Source organism: Panthera leo, chromosome B2, assembly GCF_018350215.1.
Source record: "Panthera leo isolate Ple1 chromosome B2, P.leo_Ple1_pat1.1, whole genome shotgun sequence".
Taxonomy (NCBI): domain Eukaryota; kingdom Metazoa; phylum Chordata; class Mammalia; order Carnivora; family Felidae; genus Panthera; species Panthera leo.
The window spans coordinates 121,321,301-121,336,622 of record NC_056683.1 but is presented as its reverse complement, the minus strand read 5'-3'; the positions used below and the strand labels follow the sequence as shown (position 1 = coordinate 121,336,622).

Sequence of the window (15,322 nt, the reverse complement as noted above, 5' to 3'; positions counted from 1 at the left end):
CTTGAGAGAAAGAGGGACAGAGCATGAGTGAGGGAGGGGCACAGCGAGAGAGGGACACCGAATCCAAAGCAGACTCCAGGCTCTGAGCTATCAGCACAGAGCCTGACATGGGGTTTGGACTCATAAACCGTGAGATCATGACCTGAGCCGAAGTCCGGCGTTCAACTGACTGAGCCACGAGGCGCCCCTCATGTTTATTTATATTTGAGAAAGAGACACAGCAGGGGAGGGGCAGAGAGAGAGAGAGAGAGAGGGAGACACAGAATCCAAAACAGGCTCCAGGCTCTGAGCTGTCAGCAAAGAGCCAGACACGGGGCTTGACCTCCCGAACCATGAGATCATGACCCGAGCCGAAGTCGGACGCTTAACTGACTGAGCCACCCAGGCACCCCTAGAACGTTACTCTAAATTGAAATTTGAAGATTTTCTTGAACCTGAAAAATGTGTGTGTGTGTGTGTGTGTATGTGTGTGTGTGCACTGGCTATTACCTAAGGAAATGGTTACACTAATTCCTAATTAAAGACAAAATAGCTAAAAGCACTGAAGTTCATTTTGTGTGTATGTGTGTGTGTGTGTGTGTGTGTGTGCGCTATAGACTTTTGAGTAGCAAATCTTTATAATATGCACATAGGAACCCAATGATAGAAAGTTTACTACTTAACTCATTTTGAATGATCATTAAGAAGCACTTTCCCCCTAACCGTTATTAATGCTGGAGAAGGGTTTATCTTTGTGGTGCATTCAAGACTCCTATCAGCCACATGGCATATGAAATACGAATAAATACATGGCAAAGAACTTCCAGAATGACTATGGGCTGCAGGAATCATAAGAAAGTACTACCAATGTGGCATATTTATAATTACTGGCCAACAGAACCAAAGCTGGGAGGGATGGAAAGAGTAGCCGCCTTCTCTCCATTTATCCCAGTACAAAAGCAGTTAAATCAAGTTATGGCCTGACCCTACTGGGAAAGTACGGGTGAGCAGCCTCACAATAATCACCGCTGTTCAGTTGTAAAAGAAAGAAGGGTTTTCTGTTGTTGTTGCTATGTTTTGTTTTGATTTTAAGAAGTGTTTCAGCAAGTTTAGGAAGAGGAAGTTAATTCTATGCCAAGTTGTCATTGATTCTTGTGGGTATTCCCTTTTGCTCTCCTCCAGAGCTGGGAATTTCCCTGCCCTTCTCCACGCTGGCCTCTACGCCCCCCACCCCCCGCTTCAGGGAAGCAGCTTGCACAGAAGCCTTTTCCTAGATCTAGCCCCCTTTACGAAATCCACACCTAAACAGAAAGTTTTTGATGTATTTGAGTACAGTACAAACAATTCAGGTGGAGTTTTATTCTCTAAAGAATCTTCTTTCTCAGAACCCAGAAGATAATTCCTCCTAGGCACAGAAGAACATCTCTTCACTCTATGACCTCAAAGCTCACGTATATAAGACATACCATTTTATAATTTTAAGATAAGAATTTGTAGTTCTGTACATTTAAATTAATTTTGTCATCTTATCTCATGATTATCATTTGTTATGATGGAATAGAATAAAAATATGAAAATTATAAAGTAGGCTTATAATCTTCTATTTTGTTTCCCCATTTACTGAACATTATTGAATATTAACTGAATGTTGACATTGTCACCTGCTATCATATTTCTTTTTTTTTTAATGTTTATTTATTTTGAGAGAGAGAGAGAGAAAGAGCTTGAGCAGGGGAGGAGCAGAGAGAGGGAGAGAGAGAATCACCATGTGTCTGGCTGCCAGTGCAGATCCTGATTGACCTCACAGAGCATGACAGCATGACCTGAGCCTAAATCAAGAGTTGGACACTTAACCAACTGAGCCACCCAGGCACCCCTTCAGTCATATTTCTTATTTAACTCTAAGATTTAAAAAAAATCATCAGTAAGAACATGGTGATTTTTTTTTCATTTTCAAAGGTAGAGATAATTAAAGGTACCTTCAATTCTGAATAATTTAATTTAATATTATTTAATGCCCCTAGGTTGTGTGTAGGAGAGTATAATGTTGGGCACAGACTGTAACTGTTTATCCAAATGTGTGTGTTAGGTAGGTCTGTACACTGAAGCTATTAAAACAGTCTTCATTCTACTCTGGGACTGAGTATGGCCCTGAAGGCCAAGGCAATATGCACCTTGAATTATTTATTCTTCTCTACAGGGTGGGACTAAGCAGAAAGATTAGTATTACTGATTATGCCTTTTGTCGAAGGCTCCAATATGGCCTGGTGGGGCACTTGGTAGAGCATTTGATATTTTTGGGGCGCCTGGGTAGATCAGGCAGTTAAGCGTCTGATGTTGGCTCAGGTCATAATCTCACTCACGGTTTATGAGTTCGAGCTCCGAGTTGGGCTCTGTGCCGACAGCCCAGAGCCTGGAGCCTGCTTGGGATTCTGTGTGTGTGTGTGTGTGTGTGTGTGTGTGTGTGTGTCTGCCCCTCCCCCTCTCATGCTATGTCAGTGTCTCTTTCTCTCTCAAAAATAAATAAACATTAAAATTTTTTTAAATATTTTGCTCATCATGACAGTTTTTGCATTAATTTGTATTTTTAAAATTATTGCATTGAAATGTGGTTTCTCCAGATTACTGGGTATTTGGGACCTCCTTAAATTTTGTGCCTGAGGTGAGTGCTTAACTTGCCTTATTCTGGTCCCTGCCCTGCTTTTGTCTTTGCTCTGTTTTCCCAGCTCTCTAGAATGAGTACCTGGAATAGGGCTCAGCACAGAATAGATGTTTGATAAGTGGTTAATGCTCTTTTTTTTTCTTTAAAATTTTTCCAAATGTTTATTTATTTTGAGAGAGAGAAGGTGTGTGTATGAGTGAGGGAGGGAGAGAGAGAATCCCAAGCAGGCTCCACACTGTCAGCACAGAGCCCTACGTGGGACTCGATCCAACGAGCCGGGAGATCATGACCTGAGCTGAAATCAAGAGTCAGACGGTTAACCAACAGAGCCACCCAGGCGCCCCGGTTAACGCTATTTCTGATGAAGGCTAGCTAATTGTGCAGGCCGGTCTCTTTCAATACAATGAGCCTAGGCACCTAGCCAAGGGACCCTAATAATATGCTTCATGAGCTCTCCTAGGAGGTGGGAAAAGAGGGATAGTACTCTCCGAGAACAGGCTCATTCACTGTGTATGAGCCTTTGCAAGCCCACTTTGAATGCAGTCCCTACCCCATGAACACAGCCAGTGTATCCATAATATAGAGGTTGTGGAACCAGATCCCCTGGCTTTACAGGCCAGCTGGCCCACTCCTAAGGCTGCACAACTCTGGGCACGTTACGTAATTCTGTGCTCAGTTTCTTTATCTACATCATAGGGATATTAATCGTACCTGCCTCATGAGATTTCTGTGAGGATTAAATTAATGAACACATACACATTAGAGTAAGTTCTCTAGAAAACTGCCTGAAGCAAAAGCTTATGTGTTATCTCTATCATAGAGGGCAATCCCAGGAAACAGGAGTGAGAGGAAAAGGAATTTAGTAAGGCAGGAAAGGAGTGAGAATAAGTGTTAAGTGGGGGGTGCTACTGGGCTGCCCCCAGTTTGCTAGTTGTATGGTCTCACAGGGCCTTGCCAAGAGGCTGTATAAAAACATTTAGAGACAGGCCCTCAGAAAGGAGGGTCAGCAACCAACCGGCTTATCTGCTGGCCACTTCCCATCTCCCATCTTTCATTGGTCAAAGTCAACCCATGGGGTTGGAACTCCTTCATGTGTCTGAATTTTATTAGCTGGTCCTCCAGACAACTGAGAGGAAAGCAAGAATCTCCATGGTTCCTGTCCAGTCAGTGTGCAGGTCTAGTGGTCTCTTTATGTCAGTCAGAGCTTCCCATCTTTAGTGGCTGCTGTGGCTCTGGCTTTAAAGCCACAAAGACTATATGAGCCATATTATTGGACTCGGAGATCTTCCCAGTATCCCTAACCCTGGAAACTAGCTCCTTCTCCTTTAGCAAAGTAACCTTTTTTTTTTTTTTTTAAGCTTATTTATTTATTTTGAGAGAGGCAGAGAGAGCAAGGGAGGAGCAGAGAGAGAATCCCAAGCAGGATTGGCACCAGGGTGAGTCACCGAGACGCCCCAGCAAAGTAATCTTTTGTACTTTTGAAGCAGGCACTTGTTTTTTGATTGGTCCTTCTGCCTTGTAAGCTGTTCTTGTGATCTTCAAGTATCGGGGTTATTTGGTTCATTTGGAGCCCAGCTCAAATGTAACTTCCTCAGAAAGGCCTTCCAGTGACCAGCACAGCTTTCTTCATTCTCAGATAAAGAGATACGTTGATATCCTTCTCTTATGTCCCTACTTTTAAAAAGCATGTACATTGGCTTTAAAAATGAAGGACTCTTTATGTTATAAAAGGGCGTGAATCTGGGCCCTCAGCTTACTCTCTCACACCCTGCAGCCTAACAGTTCACACAGCCAAACCACAAATGGAACTAATGTCTCATTATTGGCTTCCCATCACATCTGACCTATTATGAATCAGCCCCCTTTCCCTACCAATATCAAAATTGGCTTGTTCAGGAAGTGAAAAGATATTATTTCTCCTCCTGCTTCTCTTTCATTATTTTTATTTAAAAAAATTTTAGTGTTTATTTATTTTTGAAAGAGAGACAGAGACAGAGGGTAAGCAGGAGAGGGGCAGAGAGAGAGGAAGACACAGAATCTGAAGCAGGCTCCAGGATCCGTGCTGTCGGCACAGAGCCCGATGCGGGGCTCGACCTCACAAACTGTGAGATCATGATATGAGCCAAAGTTGATCACCCACCCAACTGAGCCACCCAGGTGCCCCTCTTTCATTCTTTTTAGAACAATTAAGTTTGACTTTGAACTTTTGGCTTGTAGTAAATTTAAGGCTGACAACTGAAATTGGAGGGGGGGGGCGGGGAAATCAGTGAAATACAAATATAAAAGATACTTTTTACATTTTTTTCCTTTTCTCTTCATCTCTCTGTTCCCCGCACCCTATAGAACATGAGTCTGGTGGATGGATCCCTTGCTACCATATTCTTTACTCCAAATACGTGGTGTCTTATCATATTTGGTCAACACGTGGTAAGTTAGTCACAAGGCTCAAGAATTCATCTTGTAGCAAAAAATAATGCAGGAGAAAATAAAATATTCTAATATTTCCCCTGTAATCATAGTTCACTTTAGGATCTTCCAAGGAAAAAAGTTAATTGGCCAATTATTGTCCTTGTTTCAAAATTAACAGAAGTCTGTACAGTCTCTGTTTTTTTTATCTGTCCCACTATCAAGTAACTTCTGTATAAAAGCTAATGATCAGAACCGACATCTTTATTTAACAAATCTGGAAATAAACACTCTTATTAGCTATTGAATCCCTTGGCTTCCATGCAGCACAACCATCTGCTTGGTGAACACTCATTTCTGTGACATCTTGACTGTGGTCACCCAGGTTCCGGTTGGAATTTATCAATAATAGGAATGTACAAGATAAGTCTTTCCATTTTAGAGAAGCTTTAATCATGATGGACTGTTTTTTTCTTTCTTTCCTTCTTTCTTTCTTTCTTTCTTTCTTTCTTTCCTTGCATATTGAGCTATAATTTACTCTTTGTGACATTGGCCCACTGATTCCTGTTCACCCTACAAAGCAGTGTTTCACACAGTGTGCTCTGTGGACCCCCCACATCACAGTCAACAGTGGTTCCTGCTGAAACTCAACTCTCCTTCACATAGGACCATTTTAAATGGCAGTTGGTGCCTCTGGAGCCCAGATCCCTGCTTCCATAAGCTTTTTTTTTTTTTTTTTAAATGCTTATTTATTTTTTGAGAGACAGAGAGTGAGCGGGGGAAGGACAGAGAGAGAGGGAGTCATAGGATCTGAAGCAGGCTCCAGGCTCTGGGCTGTCAGCACAGAGCCCGACGCGGGGCTCGAACTCACAAGCTGCGAGATCATGACCTGAGCTGAAGTCGGACACCGAACCTGCTGAGGCACCCAGGCGTCCCTTTCACAAGCTTTAATAAGCTCCCTCTGCATCCTGTGTTTGGAGATCACTGTTCTGAAGCCAAAGAGAAGAGCAAGGTCAGTGCCTCGTACATGTGTAGCACTTCAGACAGCTGGAGACAGGTATTATTTTCTGTTTCTCCATGTCATCTGTTCTCTGGACCAGGTGTCCCAGTTTTTTCAATTGTCCCTCATAGGAAATGGTTCCAGGTCTCATTCTCTTTGAGTTGGGTTTCATTTTCTTAGAGTTTGCACTAAAATGTGATGCCCAGAACGGAATATAAGAACTGAATAGAATGCTCTCGCTGTGCTCTGACAGGGGCAGGAGGTGGGGCAAAACGAAGGGACCAAGTCCTTAGCCTAGGCTACTGTATTTGTTATGAGAGACCATATGTTAAACATATTTCATTCAAGAACTTCAGTTGGCCATTGAGAATTTGATCTAGAAAAAGACAGCTTAAGCGTAACTGCACGTTTTCAACGAGAAGAATATTCATACATTCATTTGGATGTATGGTAAAATGTCATTACTACGGGGATTTTTGGTAGTTGGCATGGGATTAAGATAAAGATGGCTTTTGGTCTAATTATGCTAAGTGGATTCAGTAAACAAACAAAAAAATAGTATGAGAGATGGCAAGGATATAATTAACCTACTTGAGAGAACACATTTTTCAAGTACAGGTCTCCCCCACTATCTAAAAGTAGAGCATTCCTATGAAAACTTTCTTAAGCCAAAACGGTGTAAAGTGAAAAAGCAATTACCATGAACTTATATGTAACATTCGGGAGCATCCCCAACCCCCAAAGATAATCTCTTGTAGGCTTGTCTCATACCTTAGGACACATCTTGTTAATGGAAGTACAAAATACCTCAAGGTAAAGCCCAGACGCTCAGACCCAGTCCAAAGCTCGGGCAGCTTGGTGCTGAGATGCTGAGTATAGTTCCTGGCGAGGGAGCTTGGTGACCCCCTTCTTGCTACCGGGGGTGCACTGCCTCTAGAAGGTTCGCTGCAACAAATGCTGAATGCTGTTTTCACTCTTTGCCTTTTTTCTTAAAGGCAAAATTCCTCGGATTTCCTTTGCTTTGTGAAAATAGGTGCTAATGTAGGTCTTCCATAAAAGTGAAGTGGCATAACATGAACTTTCAGGAAGCAGAGGACACCTGTATGTGGTCTGATATTGTCTGTTTGTGTGCTGTCAATTTGCATATTAATAATTTCGGTCACTTATGAAAAAAGTATAAAATACTTTCATAAAGTACCTACGTACCAGTACTCTCTTTGGCCTAACAGGACATCATTGTATAGGTCTGACACAATAAAATTGCGTTTCCTTAAAGAATATAATTCATAGTTTTCAACAGCTTAGACTGGTCTCCTTCCCAGTTTGTCTGAGTTGAATAATAGTCGACTAAATGCAACCCTTGGTAGACCCGCTCAGCATTGATAATTTTCTTGATGTCATTTAAGACGTTGACATCTCTGTCCTTCATACTGTAACCTGGTGGCTATTACTATCTGTGTGAACAGGTATTTATAAAAATAAGACACACGCCAGACAATTTGTAAATCCTTCCCATGAAGTCATTTAATATCTAGTAACAGTAGAACCTAGTTTTTCCAGTCCCCCTCTTACAAGTTCTTAGTCGCCTTCCTGTGGCTCCTCTTTCCCCCTCCCCCTTTACTTAGAGCTGGTGCCTACCTCTCTCTCTCTTTTGGAGATTTCCTTCACTTTTGTGGCCTTATCTCCACTTCTCCTCTACCAGCGACTTCCTGATCTGTAGTCCTCTGGGCCAACTGTTGCCATTAAACTTCAAAAACAAAGTAAATGTTTATCAGGCATCTCCTCTGTGGTCCTTTCATGACAGTAATCTTATTTTAGCCTCATCACAACCTTGTAGAGTAGGTTGTGTTACTCCTGTTCAGAAATGAAACAATTGAAGCATAGAAAGTTGTATTTAATATTACTTTAAATTCAACATGAGTTTGGGAGGATGGTTTGGTTACTGACTGTCACCATGGCATCTCTGTGATGGTCAGAGACCAGATCAGCTTGTGCGTAACAACTGTCTATACTTGACCTAACATAGAGTAAGCACTAAATAAACACTTGAGAATGACTGAATGAATGGTCAGGTACGCATTTTAGGTGTATGCTAGGTAACACAGCATACATGTTCTTTCTCTCACCACGCTTTGTTGGAGTCTTGGGTTTTCTCGCTCTTTCTGGGCTATTTCATTCTTTCCAGGCTATTTTGTAGCTAGTTGAGTCCTGAGCATCACCTTCCACTGGAATCCAAAGATCTAGAAGGAGCTTCGGTCTGTGACTAGGCTTTCAATGGATTTGGCAACGAAGCTTTACCTATCCTGTGGCCCGGAACGTTCTCAGATAGCCAGTGAAGAAAATTCCAGGAAGGCTCAGCTGCTTTCCAACTATCTCCGAAGTATTAATAAAGAACTTTAGTAAATTGACTCTTGACCCTAGTATCAAACTCCCTTCCCCTCTACCAGAATATCCACCCCAACAGCAGGACAGCGAGAAGAAACCACAGGGGCTTGTGGACCGAATACTCAGCAACAGGAGGAGGGGTGGAGTAAGGACTTTGTTAACTGCTCCAGAAGAAAGGATGGGAAAGCTGATGTGGTTTATTTCATTTTATTTAAAAAATTTTTTTTTAATCTTTATTCATTTTTGAGAGAGAGAGACAGAGCATGAGTGGGGAAGGGGCAGAGAGGGCGTCACAGAATCTGAAGCAGGCTCCAAGCTCCGAGCTGTCAGCACAGAGCCCGACGCGGGGCTCGAACTCACAAACTGTGAGATCATGATCTGGGCCGAAGTCTGACGCTCAACCGACTCAGCCACCCAGGCGCCCCAGCTGATGTGGTTTATTAAAAAACATTGCTACTTCAACCAGCATTCCACGGATGAATCAAGAGGGAAAAGATTTAGAGGTGGATGTCATTATTGCCTGTATCATAGAGATCCTTCTGAGGATCCCAGCATGGAGAATAATTATTACACGGAGTCAGTGTAAACATAAACCTTAAGATACTGTTTTTTTCTCGCTAGTAATTTTAGGATCAGTATGCCGCAGCTTGGGAAAGCTGCTCTGTTGAGACCAACTGTGTAATATTTTGATAATCTATGATGTAAGCTCTGGCCTGTCTTTTCTACCTAGATACCAGTAATTTGTGAGGAGTCCTGCTAGTTTGCATTTGAATGACTTCAATATACTTTACTTCCACTTTTTGATGTGACCCAAGGAAGTAGGTTTTGAGTGTTGCCTGTGTGTTTGAGAAGCCTGAAGTTGTTAAGATAGGTTAACCTAACATGGGGCTCCTGGGTGGCTCAGTTGGGCTAAGCATCTGACTAGAGCTCTGTAGAGTAGGGCTCTGTGCTGGCAGCTGGGAGCCTGGAGCCTGCTTCGGATTTTGTGTCTGTGTGTGTGTGTGTCTCTCTCTGCCCCTCCCCCGCTCACGCTCTGTCTCAAAAATAAACACATTTAAAAAAAAAAGAGAGAGCGGCGCCTGGGTGGCTCAGTTAGTTAAGCAGCCGACTTCGGCTCAGGTCGTGATCTCGCGGTCCGTGAGTTCGAGTCCTGCGTCAGGCTCTGTGCTAACAGCTCAGAGCCTGGAGCCTGTTTCAGATTCTGAGTCTCCCTCTCTCTGACCCTCCCCCATTCATGCTCTGTCTCTCTCTGTCTCAAAAATAAATAAACGTTAAAAAAAAAAAGAGAGAGAGAAAACCTAACATCAAATTGGAAGCCAAGTAACTTGTGCAGGAGGTATATACAGAGAATATTGGGTGGTTTGGCTAGAGCATAATTATCATTAGGGCAGGGTGCAACAGGCTAGATTTTCTGGTTTTCAAAAATTGGAATTGTAATAAATGTTTTGATGTGCTAGTTCAATTTTCAGCAGCAAATGTGTACGTAGAGGATCTTACTAAAATTGAGACTTATTTGAAAAAAAAGATAATTAGTCTGATTTGAGGAGTTCAAAAGCAGCAGGGTGACTAGGAAGCCATTATAATGGCACAGCTAAGAGATGAGTAGCTTAGTGATGGTGGTGATGGTTGTGGGGGAGAGGGAGAAGATGGAAAGCCGTGCTCCTAGTTGACGGGAAAGATGGCACTTTGTTCAGTGTGGAAAGTGCCTTTCAACGATCTTTAGGCTCTCATGGTCACAGGATTTGGATATTGACTGGACTCCCAATTTTCTGGCTGAGTGACCAGACGCATGATGTTACCACCAACTCAGTCTGGGAATACAGGACAGAAATCTTCAGGTCTTTGAGCATTCTACTACCAGATTATTCTTCCTCAAACACCATTGTCATCATGTATCTCTCCCGATTAAGAATCCATAATGACCTTCTACTGCACCTCAGAGAAGATAGTGATTTTGATTTTGGTACTCAAATAACTTATTTTGGTATCCAGAAGTTTCATATCTTCTCCCCTCTGGATTCCAGTGGGATCCCTTACGGGCTGGGAGAATATCATAGTCTTCATTGCTGTTATTGTTGTTACAGTACAGTAACTAGCATAGTGCTGGGTGAATAGTGTATGTGTAATACTAATTTGCTTAAAGGATTTGAAAACAATTATGTAATGATGCCTTTGAAATTCATGATTATAAGTATGGAGTGATTTAGAAAAATAATAATGTAACTGCCTCTACCTGAATCTATGTTATAACTCATAATAGTTACAAACACTTATATAGTATATTTTATATAATAGATATTAATTCTCAGTGCTTTCCTTCTATTGACTCATTTAATTCTCACAACAACCCTATAAGATAAACCCCATGAGACAGATACTAGTATTATAGACGAGGACACTGAGGAGGTTAAGGACATTTTTATAAGTTGCACAGTTAGTAAGTAGAGAGTTTGGATTTGGACGTAGGCAAGTCTGGCTTAAATATATACTTAACAGGAGTGCTTGGGTGGCTGAGTAGGTTGAGCGTCCCAGTCGATTTCAGCTGAGGTCATGATCTCATGGTTTGTGGGATCGAGCCTCCCATCGGATTCTCTCTTTCCCTCTCTCTGTCTCTGTCTCTCTCAAAATAAATAAACAACCATTAAAAAATGTATACTTAGCTATCATATTACCTACAGAATCTTAGAGAACTCAGGATCCATTAATTATTATAGTTACAAGGTAAATAGTTATCCCATTTATCAAAAATGAATACATGATTAAAAAAAAAAAAAATGAATACATGATTAATTAAATGCTGAAAAAGGTAACCAAAATCTGTTCATATATGTCTTTCCATTTCTTCCATTATCCGATATGCTCATGCTTAGCATCATTAAAATAACAAAAGTTTAAGTAGTTCTTTTGCATCTATAATTCATTTGATTCTTAGAATAAGCCATGTGGTAAGTGGGTAATCATTATTATCCTCCAATTTTAGGAGGAAGCTGACATAGCCTGTGCCGGAAGAGTTCAGGTGCTGGTGTGTTTCTTTCTACTTTTTAAAGTTTTATTTTTATTTATCCTGAGATGGGGGGAAGGGCAGAGAGAGAGGGAGGGAGAGAGAGAATTCCAAGCAGGCTCCACAAGGACAGCGCACAGCCTGATGTGGGGCTCAAACTCACGAACTGTGAGACCATGACCTGAGCCGAAATCAAGAGTCAGACATTTAACCGACTGAGCCACTGAGGCACCACAGGGCTTCTGTTTCTAACCCATAGCACTGGTGATTGGGTGTGTGACGTGACTCAAACTCTTTCAACAAGGGCGCGCCATCCCATTTTACCGCCTTGCTGAATTACCAATAGTTATTATTGCTATCAACTGTTGTGATTTGGGGACCTGAATTTGAATAATTAATAATTAGGAATCAATCCCGGCTCATCAATTCACCAAGATGGGGGAGAATAACAATAAGTATCCATCACGTAGACTCGTTCTCAGGACTATGAATCTGTCAGTGTTTAGAATAGCTCTTGGCAACATGCAGTAAAGGTGAGCCGTTATTCTTATCTTCATTATTATTAGCATAAGTTCTAATGGTCTAGAACAATGATCTTTTTTCATTGATAGTGGCGTCTCATGAGAGTGGCACCAAGAGCTGTCTTATGGAAGAAGGGTAGCTCTACACCCAACTACCCCTGAGATCTCATTTAAGATCTGCAATCCGTTATTTTCTCTTACATCCTTGCTGGGCCCATTTATATTACTCCAGGCCACAGTTTGGGCTGATAATGTCCCTGATCTAACTCTCTGTTATATAAAAGCAGTATTTTCTACCCCATGTGTATGTACTGGGTGATATCTGGAAACCCAGGACTCTAAGTTCAAATCTAGAACAAATAAAGAACTAGTTATAATACAAAAAGTATTTTATTGTTCCTGACTACCGATTAACATTTATTAGAGAAGACAAAAATGCTAGTTGTCTTTATCAAGTATACCCTGCAGGATTGATGCCCCTGTGTTCAACTTTATTTTTGTGGTGACCGTTGCAACTCTTTTTCCATTTGTTATGTCACTTGACATTAATGTTGTTTAACAAATCAAGAAACAAAATATTCAAAACAAAGAAATCCACAAGAAAAAGATTTTGACTCATGAAAGGGGTACCCCTAACTTTCCTTGCTGGGTAAAATGAATCATAACTGGGTAATAACCTCAGGACAAACGTTTTCAAACAAAATATAATATTTTCGTTTTCCTTTCTCTTTGAATTTCACTCTTACGGATTTGTGGTTATAATGAAACATCCCCCCTATTTATTTCAGAGCTATCTTCTGAGGCTGGAGCCATTTCTGTGCCAAAGCTACAAACTTCAAAGATGCCTGGCTAGTTATGCTGGGAAACTGGTGTGAATAAATGAGCCGATGGACTGTTGTGTCTGTAGGACCACTGGAGAAATAGTCAAGATTCCTCCCAATCCTTGGTAACTTCCTTCCTTCTCACCTCCCTGTCCTTGTCTCCTTCCTCCATTTTTACCTTCCCTTGTCTCTTTGTTTTTCCTTTCATATTGTCATCTTCCTTTATCTTTTTCTTTCCTGTTTTCATCTCTTCATTCCTCTCTTCCCTTCACTCTTTCACCTAGACTTTTTAGCTCCATTATTTACTTTCATCTGGGCAATTTTGTAGCAGTCTTGTAAATTCAAATTCCAAACTGCTGTATGGAATTGTTGAATCACTATATCATACACGTAAAACTAATAGAACACTGTGTTAACCTACTGGAATGAAAACAAAAACTTAAAGGCAAAAACAAAAACAAAACAAAATGCACACTGCTGTTTATCAGACCAAGTGACTAAGGCTAAAACGTTTATTCAGGTGATCTTTCTGTTCTTGCTTTCCCGATTTCTAGAAGGATTCAGTTAGTTTCAGCATAGCTTTTAGCTCTTGATTTACTCTTGCATTTGCTATCCTGCTGCTAGACCTACCCATTTATACTTTCCATCTGAATGTATCTCTCTCTTTGTTACTTTTAGATATTTCTTGCAGACTTCTGGGCTCTTGTCTGTATCACTTTCAGTGTCCTGCTTCTATCCAGCTGTCCTGCAGGGAGCCCTACAGTGGGCCTGCCCAACTTGCATCACAGTGTGCTCAGCCATCTCTCCAGCTTACTCCTTCCCTGACAGTTGCTTGGTCAGCCTTATCTCTTAGACTGAGTGGTTCAGTTATTAACTTATTATGCTATTTATTCACTCATTCAACAAACATTTATTATGTCCTATACATAATCATAAAGTTGAGTGCAACAGACCTTTCCTCTTTTCACATATGGCAGTTTTTTCTTGAGGCAAGTTTTCGACTGTGAATTCTACTGAATCTAAGAAAGCAAATATCATTAAACATTTCATCTAGCTTCTTTCAAACAATAGTAGATAATTAATTTTTACACAAAATTAATCCAACAGATATTTTAAGGTATAATCCACATGGCACTACACACTAATTCGTCTCATTTCATTGACTCTAAATATTACGTCCTTATAAAGTTAAACAAAGAAAATGGATGATCGACAGAGTTCTTCATTTTTGATTCAGACATTTTGATCTTGCTTCGAGTCTAAGACTCAGATAGATGTAATAAGAATGTAATGAGAAGTAGATGTCCCCCAATTATTATTTGGTTGTTGTATGTGTTTAACCCAAATGGGGAAAACTACATGAAAGATACTGAGAAGTCCATGAGGAATCTGGCTTATCTTAAAGTGCATATATTTGCAGAAAACTTAAGTTTCAAAAGCTGTGTGTGTTGAAGGGAATAGAAGAGAGATTAAGATCCTTGTTTAGTTAGAAAGAATACGTTTTCAAACAAAGAGACAAACAAACAAGAACAGAACCAGACACATAAACACTGGGAATAAATTGGTGACTGCTGCGGGGGGGCGGGGGGGGGGGATTGGCAAAATGGGTGAAAGAGTGTGGAAATTAACAGGCTTCCAGTTATGGAATAATAACTTGGGGGATAAAAGGTACGGAATGGGGCCTATAGTCAATGATACTGCAACAGTATTGTATGGTGACAAATGGCAGCTACACTTGAGGTGTCACAGCGGGATGTATGGAGGGTGGAGTCACTATGTTATACACCGAAATAAAACTAATGTAATAGTGTATGTCCACTGTAGGTCAATATAAATAAATCAACAAAAAAGAATAGCTTTTCATCTGACTCAGTCAAATACGAGGCTCAACATTCTTTTTTTTTTTTTTAATTTTTTTTTTTAACATTTATTTTTTATTTATTTTTGAGACAGAGAGAGACAGAGCATGAATGGGGAGGGTCAGAGAGAGGGAGACACAGAATCTGAAACAGGCTCCAGGCTCCGAGCTGTCAGCACAGAGCCCGACGCGGGGTTCGAACTCACGGACCGTGAGATCATGACCTGAGCTGAAGTCGGCCGCTCAACCGACTGAGCCACCCAGGCGCCCCGAGGCTCAACATTCTTATGTGTTTTCGACCCTAAAGAAGTGAGCCAAATTCTTTCAATTTTTTTTTTTTAATTTTTTTAACGTTTATTTATTTTTGAGACAGAGAGAGACAGAGCATGAACAGGGGAGGGGCAGAGAGAGAGACACACACAGAATCTGAAACAGGCTCCAGGCTCTGAGCCGTCAGCACAGAGCCCGACGCGGGGCTCGAACTCACGGACCGCGAGATCATGACCTGAGCTGAAGTCGGACGCTTAACCGACTGAGCCACCCAGGTGCCCCAAATTCTTTCAATTTTAATGCTTGTATGTTAATAATAGCGATAATGTCACTAAATAAAGTATGTTCACGATTATAAGCACTGTTAAGTTTTAATTTGGTTTCCTTTTCTGATAATAATTTAACAATGTTTTTATTTG

At 41.1% G+C, this 15,322-nt stretch overlaps 1 pseudogene; it reads left to right on the top strand.

Moving 5' to 3' along the window:
* The first annotated feature begins 8,321 nt into the window (after positions 1-8,321).
* Positions 8,322-9,018, top strand: LOC122219183 (annotated as a pseudogene).
* Positions 9,019-15,322: the final 6,304 nt, after the last annotated feature.